This window comes from Gossypium raimondii, chromosome 1, assembly GCF_025698545.1.
Source record: "Gossypium raimondii isolate GPD5lz chromosome 1, ASM2569854v1, whole genome shotgun sequence".
Lineage (NCBI taxonomy): Eukaryota > Viridiplantae > Streptophyta > Magnoliopsida > Malvales > Malvaceae > Gossypium > Gossypium raimondii.
This window is the reverse complement of record NC_068565.1, coordinates 17,901,722-17,909,704: the sequence shown is the minus strand read 5'-3', so window position 1 is coordinate 17,909,704 and position 7,983 is coordinate 17,901,722. Positions and strand designations below refer to the sequence as shown.

General features: G+C 34.9%; 1 non-coding gene across 1 annotated transcript; it reads left to right on the top strand.

The window, feature by feature from the left end:
• The first annotated feature begins 7,672 nt into the window (after positions 1-7,672).
• LOC128032695 (small nucleolar RNA R71) lies at positions 7,673-7,779 on the top strand. The gene has a single exon (XR_008188972.1). It is a non-coding gene; the product is annotated as a small nucleolar RNA R71 (small nucleolar RNA).
• Positions 7,780-7,983: the final 204 nt, after the last annotated feature.

Here is a 7,983-nt window from a genome sequence, read left to right as displayed (position 1 = left end):
GTCTAAGGTGTTACCATGAATGAAATTATGTGAAATTGATGTTTGGTGGAAGAATAAGAATATATGTTGTTAGATAAACAACTTTTGTAAAGTGAATTTTGTTGAAAATGTCAATTAGGGGTTAAATTGAAAAATATAAAAGGTTCATGGTGTAAATTGTGAAATAATGAATTGTATGAGTTGATAGGGACTTATATGAAATTCAGCTATCTTGAGTTAGGGATGAATTTGCATGAATTTCATTTATTGAGCTTAAGTGCTAAATTGTAGAGAAGTTAAAATTTTAGGGGTGAAATTTTAATTATGCATAAATGTGATTTATGGATTTAATTGAATAATTGAGATTGATTGAAACACTTATTTGAGTATAATTATTTATTTAGATCAAGGTAAATCTCAACCAGATTTAAATCGAGGGAAGGTGAAAGTCACAGATTAGTTGGTCGGTACCCCTGTTCGCACATACGTGCCCCTGTTGTACTTCGGTACTCCTGATAGCACTTTCGTGCCGTGGTTATGTATTGGTAACATTTATTAAGTAAAATAAGAGTTCATTCATTTAATGTTAAGTTAAATAAATTGCTATGTACTTGGAACGACGAAAATGTGCAAGTGTATACAATCGCAACAAGTAATAAAGTGACAAGTAAATGTCGAGTTATCGTACCCACAGGGACTGTAAAAAGGAATATTTATGAAATTAATGTTAAAACACTTTGGTGATCGAAAATATTTTGGTTTAGAGATGATTAAAAACTAAGGGTTAAAAACTAAGTAAAAAAATTAAAAATAAAAAGGTTCTAATGCTCGATTTCAAATAAATTTTAATCAAGATGATATAATTGTGTTGGATTAATTACATTCCTTTAACTTAGAATTATTAAACTTATGTTTATACTGCTACGAACAAATTCACGGCAACTCGATAATTTTCTAACTACTGCTCATACATACTTATTAAATTAATCAATCTCTTGAACATTTTCCAAAGTCAATCCAAGCGATTAATCAATCTTCACAAGCATATAAAAGATCAAGTGAGGTAACTCAGTATTTCTACCTTGAAATAGTTTAATCACAATAATCTTGCAAGTTATGCAAGGCATATGTATCGCCAAATACAATGCTAAATTAACTTCAGCTACCTTAGAAGAATAAACATGCATTGATTAAGTATTGTGTCAATTAATTACAATTTCAATATGATTTAATAATTAATTCATTAGTCATCTAACAATTAATATTGCAAGAATAACTTAGGCATGATTTTACTTAATCAAGCATTTTACCGAGGCCTATAACAGCACAAACACAATTTCAATAATTCAAGCAGGCAAGATATAATCAACCCAACACGAATTAAATTCAAGCTAGATTGATTAAAATAACCATTTCAATAGAATAAATATTCATAAACATGTTTGTCAAAACAACAACGAAATTTAAAGAGATAGAGACTAAGAAGCAAATCTGGTGTTTCTCTGCGACTTGACTGAGTTCTCCATTCTTCCTTCCCCGTTGTCCTTGGCTATCAAGGTTGCTTATGAACACATTAATTTCTGCTCAACAATGGCTTATGAGGACCTTTCCCAAGAGAAGAAATCAGCACTTGAGCAAAAGGAAAAATGGGAAGGAAATGTTGAGAGAAAGTGAGAGAGGAGAAGAGCGAATGAGAGTGTGAGGGATGATTTGAATGGGCAGAAAAGGGGGGTTTATATAGCTGAGGATGGATGCTAAAAATATCAAATTTCATCAGCCAATGAGCCCCCTCATGGCCGGCCATCCTACATCGAAAAGTTGAGACTTTCAACTTTGCTAAAATTAGCCTAGGGCAAACCCGTAAAGCCTTAATTTAAGGTGAGGTTTGAATGCAATTTGGAAGTCTTCCAAAGGCCTTTTTGCAGCTCATTTAATCAGCTAAAAATTCTGATTTGGGTCAGCATTTGAACGGTTCTGGGCTGCCCAATTGGTGGCTGGTTCGGTTCGCTCAATTTGGTTCAACTGGTGCGATTCAACTGGGCCCTTTTTCCATAATTAATTAAAATTAATTTATTTAGCTTAAATTAAATTGGGAATAAATTAAAATTAATTAAATTATGAATTAATGCACATATTTGGACCGTCTTAGGCTGGAAATTATTTTTCCTTGTTACTTCGAATTGCTTCTCGGTTTTGTTCTTCTAACGGTGTCTGCTGGGTCAATTTTCGCCCTTTGTATGAATCTGTCAAAAATAATCAAAATTCACTAAAAATAATTGTAAAATTGAATAAAAATTAACATGTTAAAATTTTTAATACAATTTAATTATTTTATAAAAATTAATTATTTTATGACAAAAATTCTATCGAAAATGCATGATTTTAAGTAAAATTAGGTATGAGAAAGTATATAAATCTTTGTGTTTCCACACCCCCAAACTTAAATCATTGCTCATCTCGAGTAATGCACAAATTTCTAAAAGAATTTTCTCAGAAAAACTTTTTGAAAAACTCCTTCAGAAAAACATTCTTCCCAAAATCATGAAATCAATATACTTATGCTAAAAAACAAGAAATTTGATAATTATGCTACTCAAGTATATATATCGTTCAAATTAATCTCAACAATTAATACAATAGCAAAATTAGACTAAATGTTTCTTAATAAAGACATGTTAATCCCTACCAATTTGATTTTAATCCCTTATTCAAAATTAAACTGCAATCATTAAGCTTAACTAATGTCTTCATATGTTGAACAGAGCAATTTCTCTCCACTAATGTAGGTAACATTGGAACTTTGAATCAATGGGTCTTTAACAAGGTTGTAACGTGGCTGGGCTTAGGGGTAGGTAAAAGATAGATAATTTTAGCTTTTAAAAAAAAACCCTAGACTCAGCTTGTATCGGACCTTTCGAAATAATTACTTTCAATACATCAACTTTTCTTTCCTTTTCACATGCTCTTTAGTGCAATTTACTTCAAGTACATATGCTTCTTCTTTTTTTTCGAGTATTTTACTGCATGAGCTATAGTTTTTAGAGCATTTCATACTTCTTTGCAACTCCCCCAAACTTATTTTCAAAGAATACTCTAAATAGTACTGAGTCTAGTGTCTGATACATTTTTAAGATAATTAAGAAAAGTGATGGCTAACTTTGTAAGGGTTCAAATTAAATTAGGCCATAAAGTCTCAAAGTTGGGTTTCAAAGGATAAAAATTTCACCATGGTTGGCTTGAAAGGCTCAAACGGTCCAACAAACAGTTGCCTAAATCATTTTCAACGTTCCATGCTTCCGAGGATTTCGCCTCAAGAAACTACTAAGTCAATTCTAAAGACTTAAACTTTCATGCATGTCTAACTTTCCTAAAGAACTAAAATGTTATGGTATGATTTGCATGCTTTATTAGAAATACATCTCATATCATTATTAAGCTAACATAACAATTTATTGAAATAATCAAACTTTATTCATACTTACATTTAGCATACTTAGCAAAATTCAAATTTATTGAACAAAAATGTATCATATTCAATATTAAAAGAAAAATTTTTCTCTGAGTGGAAATAATTTTAATAATTTTCGGTCCCCTCAACTTAAAATGAACAATGTCCTCATTGTTTAAAGTGAATAGATACTATACACGAGGTAGGATTCCAAAAAAGAGGAGGTGAGACAATTTGACTGCTTAAGTACTAAGCTCTTCCTAGATCCAATCCTAGACATGTATATACCTATTGCCACACTTTAGACTTTACTACTTGTCCATATTTACTTTTGATTCCCATCTCTTATTTTATTTTGCAGAAATAAAAAGTTCCTAATTAATCCTAATTCTAAGCTAAGTTGATAAAAATTAATATATAAATTATAAATAATATAATTATATATTAAATTTTATCAAATTATTAATAATATTAAAGATATTTATTCTAGATGCTTTTGAAAATATTCACAAAGAAAGGCACCTAGTTTTTATTATTTACGAAATTAGCAACCAAATTTTAAAAATAATTCAATTAAGTCCCTAGACTTAATGAAAATTTGAAATTTCGTTGTAATTTAAAACTTGGATCATAATTTGACCCTCTTATTTGAAAAATTAAAAATTTATTTTGTCATTCAAGGAATAATTTCTCGGAAAATTATGTAAAAATTAATTCCCAGGAAGATTGGAGGGGTCACAAGCGGTCCCGTTTAAGTTTCAGTATCTTAGATAGAATTTATTTAAACATAATAAACCCGAAAATATACCCTAAATAATTTATTAAAAATAAGAAAATTTAAATATCTGATAAACTGAACAAGATTTTATCCCGTTTTGGTTTTTTCCGTAGTAATGTTTCGAACACTGAGCATTGACTTGGAAATTACCTCCCTACCTTGGAGCTCAACAACTCTATATGGATAGACGTGCTGAATCGTGAATGGACCGGACCAACGTGATTTTAACTTACCTGGGAAGAACTTCAATCTGGAATTAAATAACAAGACTTGCTGACCTGCTTCAAATTCTCTAACTCGAATGTGCTTGTTATGCCATTTGGTATTTTCTTGAGTCTTTCTTTGAGTAATTTGGTGTTTTCGTATGAGAACATTCGAAATTCCTCTAGCTCATTGAGTTGGAGCATCCGTTTCTCTCTAGCAAACTTAAGATTCAGGTTGAGTTGTCGAAGAGCACAGTAAGCTTTGTGCTATAACTCTAGAGGTAGATGATAGGCTTTTCCAAATACCAACCTATAGGGTGACATTCCTAAAGGTGTCTTGTATGCTGGTTTGTAAGCCCATAAAGCATCATCTAGTCTTTTGGACCAATCTCGTCGGTTCAGGCAGACTACCTTTTCAAGTATGCCTTTGATCTCATTATTTGTCAGTTCAGCTTTCCCATTTGTCTGCGGATGGTAAGCTGTTGCAACCTTGTGTTTCACTCTATGCTTGTCTAATAACCATTTTAACCACTTGTTCACAAAGTGGGATCCTTCATCACTGATGCTAGTTTTTGGGGTTCCAAACCTTGTAAACACATGCTTCTACAGAAACTTCATCACAACCTTAGCATCGTTTGTCAGATATGCCTCAGCCTCGACCCACTTAGACACATGGTCTACTGCTACTAGTATGTACTTGTGACCGCAAGATGGAGGAAAAGGACCAAGAAAGTCAATACCCCATACATCGAACAACTCTACCTCAATGATGTTTGTTCGAGGCATCTCATTTCTATTGGTGACATTTCCAACACTTTGACGTCGATCACAGCTCTTCACGTAAGCATATGTATCATTAAATAATGTTGGCCAAAAGAATCCGGCTTGCAATACGTTGGCCACTGTACGTGTACCTCCGAACTGTCCCCTACTTGGAGCTGAGTGACAATGGTATAAAATCTTTGGTATTTCATCTTCTGCCACGCATCTTCTGATCATCTGATCTGCACACTTTTTAAACACATATGGCTTTTCCTAGAAATAGTACTTCACATCATGAAAAAACTTTTTCCTTTGTTGATACGTCTTATCAATTGGCATCAAACTACAAGCTAAATAGTTAGCAATATCAACGAACCAAGGGGTATTATGGACATCATTTACCTTCAGGATATGTTCGTCTGGAAATGTCTCCTGAATTCGTATAAAAGGAGAATTCCCTTCTTGTGGCTCCAATCTGGACAAGTGATCTGCTACTTGATTTTTGACTCCCTTCCGATCTTGAATTTCTAGATCGAACTCTTGAAGTAGAAGTACCCATCGAATCAACATCGGCTTAGCGTCTTTCTTCGTAAGTAAATACTTAATTGCCGAGTGGTCTATATAGACAGTCACTTTGGTACCTACCAGATAAGATCGAAACTTGTTGAAAGCAAACATAATAGCAAGTAACTCTTTTTCTGTTACTGTATAATTTAGTTGAGCTCCTGTTAGGGTTCGACTTGCGTAGTAGATGGGACGAAAAACTTTGTTCCTTCGCTGGCCCAAGACAGCTCCAATTGCGAAGTCACTTGCGTCACACATCAATTTGAATGGCAAATCCTCGTCTGGTGTGACAATTATGGGTACCATGACTAATCGACTCTTCAAATTGTTAAAGGCTTTTAACCATTCCTCATCAAACTTGAATATAGAGTCCTTCTCCAAAAATTTGCATAAGGGTTTAGCAACTTTGGAGAAGTCCTTGATAAATCTTCGATAAAAATCGGCGTGTCCCAAAAAGCTCCTAACACCCTTTACAGATGATGGAGGTGGGAGTCTCTCAATAACGTCTATCTTTGCTTTATCTACCTCAATCCCATGTCTCGTTATCCGATGCCCTAGAACAACTCCTTCCCGTACCATAAAATGGCACTTTTCCAGTTGAGTACGAGATTCGTTTCTTCGCATCGCCTTAGTACCTTAGTTAGATTGGCTAAGCAATCATCGTAAGTATTTCCGAATACTAAAAAATCGTCCATAAAAAATTCCAAATATTTCTCAACCATGTCAGTAAAAATAGACATCATACATCTTTGAAATGTAGCAGGTGCATTACATAAACCAAATGGCATGCCTCTAAATGCAAACGTACTGTACGAACAGGTGAATGTCGTTTTGTGTTGATCTTCCGGTGCTACTGTAATATGATTATACTCTGAGTATCCATCAAGAAAATAGTAGTAATCTCGTCCTGCGAGTCTATCCAGCACCTGGTCTAAGAATGGCAAAGGAAAGTGATATTTCCTAGTCGCCTTGTTCATTCTCCATCCCGTAACCGTTCTAGTCGGTATCAACTCATTGTTCTAGTTCTCTACGATCGTGATACCTCTTTTTTTGGCACGCACTAGACCAGGTTACCCATGAACTGTCTAAGATGGGATAGATGATACCCACATCTAACTGTGATACCTCCTTTTCAACTTTGACAGTGTTGGGCTCTATTGTTTTTCTGCTCCTCAATGTCAACGCTTTACAATGTTCCTTCCCCAGATTTCTTGGATTCTCCGTATCACTAAGTAGAGCACCTTGTGGTCGGTTCCTGCGTTCAGTAACAATCTGGCCCATTTGATTCTCCAAATTCCTTAGAATGGCATCGTTTTTTGCCATGTATGCCTTCAATAGATTCTATAAGTTATTGGATGGTTTCACTTGGGTTGGTTTCTAAACTTGTTGGAGGAAACTAGGCAGCTGAGTTAATCTAGGTTGGGCGTAAGTGTTACTGGTTCTAGCCCCTTGGTTACTCCAGGAAAAATTCAGGTGAGTTCGGCACGATGAGCTATAAAAATTGGATTGCAGTCCTTACCTCCCTCGATTTTGGTTTTGGTTACCCATGTAATATACTGATTCCGGGTTCGATGGACATTCTTCAAACAAATTTCCTTCCCCACAATACACACAGGCTATATTATCAAATTGGTTAAGTGGTTGGGCTGCAAAACTGTTAAACCCATTAGTGTTAAGATTTTTAAGCATTGAGGATATTGAAGATACCTGAAATGCGAGTGCAGTGAGAGCATCCACTTCATGTATTACAGCGACTCGTCTTCCTAACGCTACTCGATTGGTTGGCAATTGATAATTGTTGCTGGCAATCCTCTCAATAATTTCGTAAGCCTCATTATAAGACTTAGAAAGGAGAGCACCATTAGCAGAGGCATCCACTACCATCCTCAAGTGAGCGTTGAGACCATTATAGAATGTAACAAGTTGAATGAATGTGGGATTTCGTGATGAGGGCACTTTCGTAATAACTCTTTGTACCTTTCCCATGGCTCATATAAGGACTGATCATCCATTTTTTGGAAGGCAGTGATCTCATTCCTCAACTTGGCATTCTTGCTCAGCGGGAAATACTTCATGAGGAATCTCCGAGCTAAGTCTTGCCCTGTAGAAATAGAGCTCGATGGCAATGAGTTCAACCAGGCACGAGCTCCGTCCCTTAGTGAATATGGGAACAGCTTCAGTCGTAATGCATCTTCGGGTACTCCGACTAACTTGAAAGAATCGCTCACTTCCATAAAAAGTCTTAAGTG